This window comes from Pleurodeles waltl, chromosome 4_2, assembly GCF_031143425.1.
Source record: "Pleurodeles waltl isolate 20211129_DDA chromosome 4_2, aPleWal1.hap1.20221129, whole genome shotgun sequence".
In the NCBI taxonomy this organism is placed as follows: domain Eukaryota; kingdom Metazoa; phylum Chordata; class Amphibia; order Caudata; family Salamandridae; genus Pleurodeles; species Pleurodeles waltl.
The window spans coordinates 616,803,853-616,816,270 of record NC_090443.1 but is presented as its reverse complement, the minus strand read 5'-3'; positions in this window follow the sequence as shown (position 1 = coordinate 616,816,270).

The window sequence follows — 12,418 nt, the reverse complement described above, 5'->3', positions numbered from 1 at the left end:
TCTTTCTCATGCCATATTTATAATGATGTATGTATGTGTACATGTAGTGTAAACAACTGATAGATCATTTAGAGTTGAAAACCTTTGGGTAATATTGCCTCCTGTTGTTTTCGGGGTTCCACACCTGCATAAGGATAACAAGATCCAGGGAGTCTCAATCTCACTAGTCAGTGCACAAGACAGCAGAACAGTCCCCTCAGTGATGTAAGTCAATACTTTCATGTTTGTTCCCATCCCTTTTCCCCTCTGGGGTCAATTTATGGAACTAGACAGTTGTTTCATTAGGCTGTCCTAGCTGTGATTGAGGGTCCGGCATTGTCTCTACAGTTGGAACCAGGTGAGTGCAAGACAAACTTCACAATCTCTTCATTGATTGGTCCTTCCATCTTGTCACCCTGGGTTCCCACTATTTTCAAACTCATTGTTATAAAGAACTACATGAAATGTTATCTCCTTTGACATGCAGCCCTAAAAACTGAATTTACAATGCAACTTCCTGTAGAGTATCAGAATTTGTTCCTTGATGAACAAGAAGCTATGCAATTACTGCTTCATAGGGAATATGTTTGTCACATTGCAGGACTTGTGCAGCATTATACCAGGTTTGTGGCTATTGGATGGATGCTAGCAGCACACACCTGATGTCTTCTGGCTAAGTGATTAAATTTGCATGCTACACTATAAAACATACTCACTGCACACTGCCCAACACTATTTTGCTTCTAAATTTGCCACACAGAAGAAAGTTTTTGGGGGGATTTTTTCTCTCGGTTTATTTTTAATTTTTCTTTATTTTGTCCTTAACTTGTAGGTCCTCTATCTAATTAAATTTTGTTTACTCGTAACGGCAAAGAAGAGAAATCCCCTTTTTACAGAGGGAGAATTGATAGTCACGGTGGAAGAAATCATTAGAGTAGAGCCACAATTGTTTGGAGCCCAAGTACAAAATACAACCATATCTCAGAAAAGGCAAATGTGGCCCAGAAACGTTGACAGGATGAATGATGTAGCAAACAACCTGAGCACAGGAGGAAATTAGGAAGACATGGAATGACCTGTGGGGTAGAGTACATTTACTGGTCTCCAAGCATCACCTGGAGACCAAGAGGATTGGTGGTGGTTCTTCTAACCCCTCTTACAACTTTTTTCCTGGGAGAAAGTCTTGCAGATCCTACATTCTGAAGGCTTGGCAGGAATACCTGATGGAGTGGAGACTGGTAAGTTACACTTTGAATATCCAACTAAACATAAATGTTGTTTTTGCTCTTAAGTTAGCTGTTGATAATGTGTTTTGTGAAAAATAGAAACCCAAATTTACATTTGTCAAGTCTAATTTTATCAAATTAGTAGCATTATGATACTATCTCTCGTTTTACTACAGGGTGTAGAACATATGTGTGTTGTTGTCCATTGATCATTTCTTGCATTTGTTTGTTTGTCTGTTTGTTTGACTGTATTTTGTTGCAGTTAAGATAACAGGTTTAACCCCTTCGCTGCCAGGCCTTTTCCCCCTCCTGTGCCGAGCCTTTTTTGGGCTATTTGGAGCAGTTCACGCTTAGGCCCTCATAACTTTTTGTTCACATAAGCTACCCACGCCAAATTTGCGTCCTTTTTTTCCAACATCGTAGGGATTCTAGAGGTACCCAGACTTTGTGGGTTCCCCAGAAGGAGGGCAAGAAATTAGCCAAAAAACAGTGACATTTTTTTTTTTTTCAAAAAAATTGGAAAAATGGGCTGCAGAAGAAGGCTTGTGGTTTTTTCCCTGAAAAGGGCATCAACAAAGGGTTTGCGGTGATAAAATCACCAGCTTCCCAGCTTTCAGGAACAGGCAGACTTGAATCAGAAAACCCAATTTTTAAACACAATTTTGGCATTTTACGGGGACATACTCCATTTTTACGATTTTTTGTGCTTTCAGCCTCCTTCCAGTCAGTGACAGAAATGGGCATGAAACCAACGCTGGAACCCAGAAACCGCTACATTTTTGAAAAGTAGACAAGAATTTGAATTCAGCAAGGGGTAATTTGTGTAGATCCTACAAGGGTTTCCTACAGAAAATAACAACTGAAAAAGAAAAATATTGAAATTGAGGTGAAAAAAACATCAATTTTTCTCTACGTTTTACTCTGTAACTTTTTCCAGCAATGTCAGATTTTCGAAAGCAATATACCGTTACGTCTGCTGGACTCTTCTGGTTGCGGGGAAATATAGGGCTTATAGGTTCATCAAGAACTCTAGGTACCCAGAGCCAATAAATGACCTGCACCCTGCAGTGGGTTTTCAATCTATGCCGGGTATACAGCAATTCATTTGCTGAAATATAAAGAGTAAAAAATAGCTATCAAGAAAACCTTTGTATTTCCAAAATGGGCACAAGATAAGGTGTTGAGAAGCAGTGGTTATTTGCACATCTCTGAATTCCGGGGTGCCCATACTAGCATGTGAATTACAGGGCATTTCTCAAATAGACGTCTTTTTTACACACTGTCTTACATTTGGAAGGAAAAAATGTAGAGAAAGACAAGGGGCAATAACACTTGTTCTGCTATTCTACGTTCCCCCAAGTCTCCCGATAAAAATGATACCTCACTTGTGTGGGTAGGCCTAGCGCCCGCGACAGGATATGCCCCAAAACACAACGTGGACACATCACAGAAAACAGAGGTGTTTTTTGCAAAGTGCCTACCTGTAGATTTTGGCCTGTAGCTCAGCCTTCCACCCAGCGTTCCCCCACGTCTCCCGATAAAAATGATACCTCACTTGTGTGGGTAGGCCTAGCGCCCGCGACAGGAAACGCCCCAAAGCGCAACGTGGACACAGCCAAATTGGTGAAGGAAAACAGAGGTGTTTTTTGCAAAGTGCCTACCTGTAGATTTTGGCCTGTAGCTCAGCCGCCACCTAGGGAAACCTACCAAACCTGTCCATTTCTAAAAACTAGAGACCTAGGGGAATCCAAGATGGGGTGACTTGTGTGGCTCGGACCAGGTTCTGTTACCCAGAATCCTTTGCAAACCTCAAAATTTGGCTAAAAAAACACATGTTCCTCACATTTCTGTGGCAGAAAGTTCTGGAATCTGAGAGGAGCCACGAATTTCCCTCCACCCAGCGTTCCCCCACGTCTCCCGATAAAAATGATACCTCACTTGTGTGGGTAGGCCTAGCGCCCGCGACAGGAAAGGCCCCAAAGCGCAACGTGGACACAGCCAAATTGGTGAAGGAAAACAGAGGTGTTTTTTGCAAAGTGCCTACCTGTAGATTTTGGCCTGTAGCTCAGCCGCCACCTAGGGAAACCTACCAAACCTGTGCATTTCTGAAAACTAGAGACCTAGGGGAATCCAAGATGGGGTGACTTGTGTGGCTCGGACCAGGTTCTGTTACCCAGAATCCTTTGCAAACCTCAAAATGTGGCTAAAAAAACACATGTTCCTCACATTTCTGTGGCAGAAAGTTCTAGAATCTGAGAGGAGCCACGAATTTCCTTCCACCCAGCGTTCCCCCACGTCTCCCGATAAAAATGATACCTCACTTGTGTGGGTAGGCCTAGCGCCCGCGACAGGAAACGCCCCAAAGCGCAACGTGGACACAGCCAAATTGGTGAAGGAAAACAGAGGTGTTTTTTGCAAAGTGCCTACCTGTAGATTTTGGCCTGTAGCTCAGCCGCCACCTAGGGAAACCTACCAAACCTGTGCATTTCTAAAAACTAGAGACCTAGGGGAATCCAAGATGGGGTGACTTGTGTGGCTCGGACCAGGTTCTGTTACCCAGAATCCTTTGCAAACCTCAAAATTTGGCTAAAAAAACACATGTTCCTCACATTTCTGTGGCAGAAAGTTCTGGAATCTGAGAGGAGCCACGAATTTCCCTCCACCCAGCGTTCCCCCACGTCTCCCGATAAAAATGATACCTCACTTGTGTGGGTAGGCCTAGCGCCCGCGACAGGAAAGGCACCAAAGCGCAACGTGGACACAGCCAAATTGGTGAAGGAAAACAGAGGTGTTTTTTGCAAAGTGCCTACCTGTAGATTTTGGCCTGTAGCTCAGCCGCCACCTAGGGAAACCTACCAAACCTGTGCATTTCTGAAAACTAGAGACCTAGGGGAATCCAAGATGGGGTGACTTGTGTGGCTCGGACCAGGTTCTGTTACCCAGAATCCTTTGCAAACCTCAAAATTTGGCTAAAAAAACACATGTTCCTCACATTTCTGTGGCAGAAAGTTCTGGAATCTGAGAGGACCCACGAATTTCCTTCCACCCAGCGTTCCCCCACGTCTCCCGATAAAAATGATACCTCACTTGTGTGGGTAGGCCTAGCGCCCACGACAGGAAACGCCCCAAAGCGCAACGTGGACACAGCCAAATTGGTGAAGGAAAACAGAGGTGTTTTTTGCAAAGTGCCTACCTGTAGATTTTGGCCTGTAGCTCAGCCGCCACCTAGGGAAACCTACCAAACCTGTGCATTTCTAAAAACTAGAGACCTAGGGGAATCCAAGATGGGGTGACTTGTGTGGCTCGGACCAGGTTCTGTTACCCAGAATCCTTTGCAAACCTCAAAATTTGGCTAAAAAAACACATGTTCCTCACATTTCTGTGGCAGAAAGTTCTGGAATCTGAGAGGAGCCACGAATTTCCTTCCACCCAGCGTTCCCCCACGTCTCCCGATAAAAATGATACCTCACTTGTGTGGGTAGGCCTAGCGCCCGCGACATGAAACGGCCCAAAGCGCAACGTGGACACAGCCAAATTGGTGAAGGAAAACAGAGGTGTTTTTTGCAAAGTGCCTACCTGTAGATTTGGGCCTGTAGCTCAGCCGCCACCTAGGGAAACCTACCAAACCTGTGCATTTCTGAAAACTAGAGACCTAGGGGAATCCAAGATGGGGTGACTTGTGTGGCTCGGACCAGGATCTGTTACCCAGAATCCTTTGCAAACCTCAAAATTTGGCTAAAAAAACACATGTTCCTCACATTTCTGTGGCAGAAAGTTCTGGAATCTGAGAGGAGCCACGAATTTCCTTCCACCCAGCGTTCCCCCACGTCTCCCGATAAAAATGATACCTCACTTGTGTGGGTAGGCCTAACGCCCGGGACAGGAAAAGCCCCAAAGCGCAACGTGGACACAGCCAAATTGGTGAAGGAAAACAGAGGTGTTTTTTGCAAAGTGCCTACCTGTAGATTTTGGCCTGTAGCTCAGCCGCCACCTAGGGAAACCTACCAAACCTGTGCATTTCTGAAAACTAGAGACCTAGGGGAATCCAAGATGGGGTGACTTGTGTGGCTCGGACCAGGTTCTGTTACCCAGAATCCTTTGCAAACCTCAAAATTTGGCTAAAAAAACACATGTTCCTCACATTTCTGTGGCAGAAAGTTCTGGAATCTGAGAGGAGCCACGAATTTCCTTCCACCCAGCGTTCCCCCACGTCTCCCGATAAAAATGATACCTCACTTGTGTGGGTAGGCCTAGCGCCCGCGACAGGAAAGGCCCCAAAGCGCAACGTGGACACAGCCAAATTGGTGAATGAAAACAGAGGTGTTTTTTGCAAAGTGCCTACCTGTAGATTTTGGCCTGTAGCTCAGCCGCCACCTAGGGAAACCTACCAAACCTACCAAACCTGTGCATTTCTGAAAACTAGAGACCTAGGGGAATCTAAGCACGGGTGACTTGCAGGGCTCGGACCAGGTTCTGTTACCCAGAATCCTTTGCAAACCTCAAAATTTGGCTAAAAAAACACATGTTCCTCACATTTCTGTGGCAGAAAGTTCTGGAATCTGAGAGGAGCCACGAATTTCCTTCCACCCAGCGTTCCCCCACGTCTCCCGATAAAAATGATACCTCACTTGTGTGGGTAGGCCTAGCGCCCGCGACAGGAAACGCCCCAAAGCGCAACGTGGACACAGCCAAATTGGTGAAGGAAAACAGAGGTGTTTTTTGCAAAGTGCCTACCTGTAGATTTTGGCCTGTAGCTCAGCCGCCACCTAGGGAAACCTACCAAACCTGTGCATTTCTGAAAACTAGTGACCTAGGGGAATCCAAGATGGGGTGACTTGTGTGGCTCGGACCAGGTTCTGTTACCCAGAATCCTTTGCAAACCTCAAAATTTGGCTAAAAAAACACATGTTCCTCACATTTCTGTGGCAGAAAGTTCTGGAATCTGAGAGGAGCCACGAATTTCCTTCCACCCAGCGTTCCCCCACGTCTCCCGATAAAAATGATACCTCACTTGTGTGGGTAGGCCTAGCGCCCGCGACAGGAAACGCCCCAAAGCGCAACGTGGACACAGCCAAATTGGTGAAGGAAAACAGAGGTGTTTTTTGCAAAGTGCCTACCTGTAGATTTTGGCCTGTAGCTCAGCCGCCACCTAGGGAAACCTACCAAACCTGTGCATTTCTGAAAACTAGAGACCTAGGGGAATCCAAGATGGGGTGACTTGTGTGGCTCGGACCAGGTTCTGTTACCCAGAATCCTTTGCAAACCTCAAAACTTGGCTAAAAAAACACATGTTCCTCACATTTCTGTGGCAGAAAGTTCTGGAATCTGAGAGGAGTCACGAATTTTCTTCCACCCAGCGTTCCCCCACGTCTCCCGATAAAAATGATACCTCACTTGTGTGGGTAGGCCTAGCGCCCGCGACAGGAAAGGCCCCAAAGCGCAACGTGGACACAGCCAAATTGGTGAAGGAAAACAGAGGTGTTTTTTGCAAAGTGCCTACCTGTAGATTTTGGCCTGTAGCTCAGCCGCCACCTAGGGAAACCTACCAAACCTGTGCATTTCTGAAAACTAGAGACCTAGGGGAATCCAAGATGGGGTGACTTGTGTGGCTCGGACCAGGTTCTGTTACCCAGAATCCTTTGCAAACCTCAAAATTTGGCAAAAAAAACACATGTTCCTCACATTTCTGTGGCAGAAAGTTCTGGAATCTGAGAGGAGCCACGAATTTCCTGCCACGCAGCGTTCCCCCACGTCTCCCGATAAAAATGATACCTCACTTGTGTGGGTAGGCCTAGCGCCGCGACAGGAAACGCCCCAAAGCGCAACGTGGACACAGCCAAATTGGTGAAGGAAAACAGAGGTGTTTTTTGCAAAGTGCCTACCTGTAGATTTTGGCCTGTAGCTCAGCCGCCACCTAGGGAAACCTACCAAACCTGTGCATTTCTGAAAACTAGAGACCTAGGGGAATCCAAGATGGGGTGACTTGTGTGGCTCGGACCAGGTTCTGTTACCCAGAATCCTTTGCAAACCTCAAAATTTGGCTAAAAAAACATATGTTCCTCACATTTCTGTGGCAGAAAGTTCTGGAATCTGAGAGGAGCCACGAGTTTCCTTCCACCCAGCGTTCCCCCACGTCTCCCGATAAAAATGATACCTCACTTGTGTGGGTAGGCCTAGCGCCCGTGACAGGAAAGGCCCCAAAGCGCAACGTGGACACAGCCAAATTGGTGAAGGAAAACAGAGGTGTTTTTTGCAAAGTGCCTACCTGTAGATTTTGGCCTGTAGCTCAGCCGCCACTTAGGGAAACCTACCAAACCTGTGCATTTCTGAAAACTAGAGACCTAGGGGAATCTAAGGACGGGTGACTTGCAGGGCTCGGACCAGGTTCTGTTACCCAGAATCCTTTGCAAACCTCTAAATTTGGCTAAAAAAACACATGTTCCTCAAATTTCTGTGGCAGAAAGTTCTGGAATCTGAGAGGAGCCACGAATTTCCTTCCACCCAGCGTTCCCCCACGTCTCCCGATAAAAATGATACCTCACTTGTGTGGGTAGGCCTAGCGCCCGCGACAGGAAACGCCCCAAAGCGCAATGTGGACACAGCCAAATTGGTGAAGGAAAACAGAGGTGTTTTTTGCAAAGTGTCTACCTGTAGATTTTGGCCTGTAGCTCAGCCGCCACCTAGGGAAACCTACCAAACCTGTGCATTTCTGAAAACTAGAGACCTAGGGGAATCCAAGATGGGGTGACTTGTGTGGCTCGGACCAGGTTCTGTTACCCAGAATCCTTTGCAAACCTCAAAATTTGGCTAAAAAAACACATGTTCCTCACATTTCTGTTGCAGAAAGTTCTGGAATCTGAGAGGAGCCACGAATTTCCTTCCACCCAGCGGTTCCCCACGTCTCCCTATAAAAATGATACCTCACTTGTGTGGGTAGGCCTAGCGCCCGCAACAGGAAACGCCCCAAAGTGCAACGTGGACACAGCCAAATTGGTGAAGGAAAACAGAGGTGTTTTTTGCAAAGTGCCTACCTGTAGATTTTGGCCTGTAGCTCAGCCGCCACCTAGGGAAACCTACCAAACCTGTGCATTTCTGAAAACTAGAGACCTAGGGGAATCCAAGATGGGGTGACTTGTGTGGCTCGGACCAGGTTCTGTTACCCAGAATCCTTTGCAAACCTCAAAATTTTGCTAAAAAAACACATATTCCTCACATTTCTGTGGCAGAAAGTTCTGGAATCTGAGAGGAGTGACGAATTTCCTTCCACCCAGCGTTCCCCCACGTCTCCCGATAAAAATGATACCTCACTTGTGTGGGTAGGCCTAGCGCCCGCGACAGGAAAGGCCCCAAAGCGCAACGTGGACACAGCCAAATTGGTGAAGGAAAACAGAGGTGTTTTTTGCAAAGTGCCTACCTGTAGATTTTGGCCTGTAGCTCAGCCGCCACCTAGGGAAACCTACCAAACCTGTGCATTTCTGAAAACTAGAGACCTAGGGGAATCCAAGATGGGGTGACTTGTGTGGCTCGGACCAGGTTCTGTTACCCAGAATCCTTTGCAAACCTCAAAATTTGGCCAAAAAAACACATGTTCCTCACATTTCTGTGGCAGAAAGTTCTGGAATCTGAGAGGAGCCACGAATTTCCTTCCACCCAGCGTTCCCCCACGTCTCCCGATAAAAATGATACCTCACTTGTGTGGGTAGGCCTAGCGCCCGCGACAGGAAACGCCCCAAAGCGCAACGTGGACACAGCCAAATTGGTGAAGGAAAACAGAGGTGTTTTTTGCAAAGTGCCTACCTGTAGATTTTGGCCTGTAGCTCAGCCGCCACCTAGGGAAACCTACCAAACCTGTGCATTTCTGAAAACTAGAGACCTAGGGGAATCCAAGATGGGGTGACTTGTGTGGCTCGGACCAGGTTCTGTTACCCAGAATCCTTTGCAAACCTCAAAATTTGGCTAAAAAAACACATGTTCCTCACATTTCTGTGGCAGAAAGTTCTGGAATCTGAGAGGAGCCACGAATTTCCTTCCACCCAGCGTTCCCCCACGTCTCCCGATAAAAATGATACCTCACTTGTGTGGGTAGGCCTAGCGCCCGCGACAGGAAACGCCCCAAAGCGCAACGTGGACACAGCCAAATTGGTGAAGGAAAACAGAGGTGTTTTTTGCAAAGTGCCTACCTGTAGATTTTGGCCTGTAGCTCAGCCGCCACCTAGGGAAACCTACCAAACCTGTGCATTTCTAAAAACTAGAGACCTAGGGGAATCCAAGATGGGGTGACTTGTGTGGCTCGGACCAGGTTCTGTTACCCAGAATCCTTTGCAAACCTCAAAATTTGGCTAAAAAAACACATGTTCCTCACATTTCTGTGGCAGAAAGTTCTGGAATCTGAGAGGAGCCACGAATTTCCTTCCACCCAGCGTTCCCCCACGTCTCCCGATAAAAATGATACCTCACTTGTGTGGGTAGGCCTAGCGCCCGCGACAGGAAAGGCCCCAAAGCGCAACGTGGACACAGCCAAATTGGTGAAGGAAAACAGAGGTGTTTTTTGCAAAGTGCCTACCTGTAGATTTTGGCCTGTAGCTCAGCCGCCACCTAGGGAAACCTACCAAACCTGTGCATTTCTGAAAACTAGTGACCTAGGGGAATCTAAGGACGGGTGACTTGCAGGGCTCGGACCAGGTTCTGTTACCCAGAATCCTTTGCAAACCTCAAAATTTGGCTAAAAAAACACATGTTCCTCTCATTTCTGTGGCAGAAAGTTCTGGAATCTGAGAGGAGCCACGAATTTCCTTCCACCCAGCGTTCCCCCACGTCTCCCGATAAAAATGATACCTCACTTGTGTGGGTAGGCCTAGCGCCCGCGACAGGAAACGCCCCAAAGCGCAACGTGGACACAGCCAAATTGGTGAAGGAAAACAGAGGTGTTTTTTGCAAAGTGCCTACCTGTAGATTTTGGCCTGTAGCTCAGCCGCCACCTAGGGAAACCTACCAAACCTGTGCATTTCTGAAAACTAGAGACCTAGGGGAATCCAAGATGGGGTGACTTGTGTGGCTCGGACCAGGTTCTGTTACCCAGAATCCTTTGCAAACCTCAAAATTTGGCAAAAAAAACACATGTTCCTCACATTTCTGTGGCAGAAAGTTCTGGAATCTGAGAGGAGCCACGAATTTCCTTCCACGCAGCGTTCCCCCACGTCTCCCGATAAAAATGATACCTCATTTGTGTGGGTAGGCCTAGCGCCGCGACAGGAAAGGCCCCAAAGCGCAACGTGGACACAGCCAAATTGGTGAAGGAAAACAGAGGTGTTTTTTGCAAAGTGCCTACCTGTAGATTTTGGCCTGTAGCTCAGCCGCCACCTAGGGAAACCTACCAAACCTGTGCATTTCTGAAAACTAGAGACCTAGGGGAATCCAAGATGGGGTGACTTGTGTGGCTCGGACCAGGTTCTGTTACCCAGAATCCTTTGCAAGCCTCAAAATTTGGCTAAAAAAACATATGTTCCTCACATTTCTGTGGCAGAAAGTTCTGGAATCTGAGAGGAGCCACGAATTTCCTTCCACCCAGCGTTCCCCCACGTCTCCCGATAAAAATGATACCTCACTTGTGTGGGTAGGCCTAGCGCCCGCGACAGGAAAGGCCCCAAAGCGCAACGTGGACACAGCCAAATTGGTGAAGGAAAACAGAGGTGTTTTTTGCAAAGTGCCTACCTGTAGATTTTGGCCTGTAGCTCAGCCGCCACCTAGGGAAACCTACCAAACCTGTGCATTTCTGAAAACTAGAGACCTAGGGGAATCCAAGATGGGGTGACTTGTGTGGCTCGGACCAGGTTCTGTTACCCAGAATCCTTTGCAAACCTCAAAATTTGGCTAAAAAAACACATGTTCCTCACATTTCTGTGGCAGAAAGTTCTGGAATCTGAGAGGAGCCACGAATTTCCTTCCACCCAGCGTTCCCCCACGTCTCCCGATAAAAATGATACCTCACTTGTGTGGGTAGGCCTAGCGCCCGCGACAGGAAACGCCCCAAAGCGCAACGTGGACACAGCCAAATTGGTGAAGGAAAACAGAGGTGTTTTTTGCAAAGTGCCTACCTGTAGATTTTGGCCTGTAGCTCAGCCGCCACCTAGGGAAACCTACCAAACCTGTGCATTTCTGAAAACTAGAGACCTAGGGGAATCCAAGATGGGGTGACTTGTGTGGCTCGGACCAGGTTCTGTTACCCAGAATCCTTTGCAAACCTCAAAATTTGGCTAAAAAAACACATGTTCCTCACATTTCTGTGGCAGAAAGTTCTAGAATCTGAGAGGAGCCACGAATTTCCTTCCACCCAGCGTTCCCCCACGTCTCCCGATAAAAATGATACCTCACTTGTGTGGGTAGGCCTAGCGCCCGCGACAGGAAACGCCCCAAAGCGCAACGTGGACACAGCCAAATTGGTGAAGGAAAACAGAGGTGTTTTTTGCAAAGTGCCTACCTGTAGATTTTGGCCTGTAGCTCAGCCGCCACCTAGGGAAACCTACCAAACCTGTGCATTTCTAAAAACTAGAGACCTAGGGGAATCCAAGATGGGGTGACTTGTGTGGCTCGGACCAGGTTCTGTTACCCAGAATCCTTTGCAAACCTCAAAATTTGGCTAAAAAAACACATGTTCCTCACATTTCTGTGGCAGAAAGTTCTGGAATCTGAGAGGAGCCACGAATTTCCCTCCACCCAGCGTTCCCCCACGTCTCCCGATAAAAATGATACCTCACTTGTGTTGGTAGGCCTAGCGCCCGCGACAGGAAAGGCCCCAAAGCGCAACGTGGACACAGCCAAATTGGTGAAGGAAAACAGAGGTGTTTTTTGCAAAGTGCCTACCTGTAGATTTTGGCCTGTAGCTCAGCCGCCACCTAGGGAAACCTACCAAACCTGTGCATTTCTGAAATCTAGAGACCTAGGGGAATCCAAGATGGGGTGACTTGTGTGGCTCGGACCAGGTTCTGTTACCCAGAATCCTTTGCAAACCTCAAAATTTGGCTAAAAAAACACATGTTCCTCACATTTCTGTGGCAGAAAGTTCTAGAATCTGAGAGGAGCCACGAATTTCCTTCCACCCAGCGTTCCCCCACGTCTCCCGATAAAAATGATACCTCACTTGTGTGGGTAGGCCTAGCGCCCGCGACAGGAAACGCCCCAAAGCGCAACGTGGACACAGCCAAATTGGTGAAGGA